General features: G+C 38.9%; 1 non-coding gene across 1 annotated transcript; it reads right to left on the reverse strand.

Annotated features, from left to right (window-relative positions):
- Nucleotides 1–623: 623 nt before the first annotated feature.
- LOC128283013 (small nucleolar RNA R71) lies at nucleotides 624–730 on the reverse strand. Its single transcript, XR_008273358.1, has one exon. It is a non-coding gene; the product is annotated as a small nucleolar RNA R71 (small nucleolar RNA).
- Between the last annotated feature and the right edge of the window lie 788 nt (nucleotides 731–1,518).

Genomic DNA, 1,518 nt, shown 5'->3' on the forward strand with positions numbered 1-1,518 from the left:
TACTAATTTTTCTTTTATTTGCTTCTGGCAGGTTCCTTTAGTTTATGACTAGAAGAAACCCGTCAGAACCTCTATTATTTGATTGTGAAATTGAAAGCACAACTTACAGAAATCGTAGAGAAATAAGGTGGAGTCTACAGTATATAGAGGAAGATCAAGAGGACGATACCAATATTACTGAGGAGATGGTTGAAAATCAGAATAACCCGCTACCTCTTGTGGTTGCCGCAAATCTTGTAAATCAGAATCCTGCTCCTCGTACTATGTACGACTATGCCAAGTCTAATTTAGCGGGACTGAATCGAGTATTGTGAGACCTATTATTGCTGCAAATAACTTCGAACTGAAGCCGAACACCATTCAGATGATCCAACAATTTATTCAGTTTGATGGTTTGCAAGATGAGGATCCAAATACACATTTGGCTAACTTTCTGGAGTACTGTGATACTTTCAAAATAAATAGTGTTTCTGATGATGCCATTCACCTTCGATTGTTTCCCTTTTTCATTGAGGAATTAGGCTAAACAGTGGTTGAACTTTTTACCACGAGGTTCTATCACTACATGGGAGAAAATGACCGAAAAATTTTTGCTAATATATTTTCCACCGGCCAAGGTGGCCAAATTGAGGAATGATATCTCTTCTTTTGTACAGATGGATCTTGAAATGTTATATGATGCATGGGAGAGGTATAAGAACTTCTTGAGAAGGTGTCTTCACCATGGGTTACCTTTATGGCTACAAGTTCAAACTTTTTACAACAGTTTGAACCCCTCAACTAGGTAGTTAATAGATGCATCTGCCGGTGGGACTCTAAATAATAAAACACCTAAGGAGGCTTATGAGTTCATGGAGGAGATGTCACTGAATAATTATCAATGGCAAGTCATGAGGACAAAGCCGATGAAAGCAGCCAGTGTTTTTAACATTGATGCAATCAGCATGTTATCAAACCAGGTAGAACTCTTAAATAAAAAGATTTATGGTTTATATGGTTCTACACAGGTACATCCGGTGATGCAGTGCGATACAAGTGGAGGAGGGATGAATAGTCCAGAATGCCTAGCCTACAACCCTAGCATAATGAATGAACAAGTCAACTATATGGGTAATAATTCTAAACCTTAGAATAATCCCAACTTCTCTTGGGGTGGTCAAGGAAACCAAAGACCACAACCCTTCCAGGCATTCAACAACAACCTTACTAGCAAGAGAAAAAGTCAAACCTTGAGGAGATGTTGACGAAGTTTATTTTGGTGTCAGAAACTTGCTTCTAAAACACCGAAACAGCACTTAAAAATTAGCAAGCATCGATTTAAGGGCTCGAGAATCAAATAGGCCAGCTGGCTAAGATGATTTCAGAAAGACCACAAGGTAGCTTGCCAAGTAATACCGAAACTAACCCAAGAGAACAACTGCATGGAATTGCTGTAAAAGATGAATAAGGGTTAGTTGAACCTGAACCATAACTGAGGCAAGAAATTGTGGTAAATAAAGGTAAGGTTGATGTGGGCCG

The sequence above is a fragment of the Gossypium arboreum genome, chromosome 10, assembly GCF_025698485.1.
Source record: "Gossypium arboreum isolate Shixiya-1 chromosome 10, ASM2569848v2, whole genome shotgun sequence".
NCBI lineage: Eukaryota > Viridiplantae > Streptophyta > Magnoliopsida > Malvales > Malvaceae > Gossypium > Gossypium arboreum.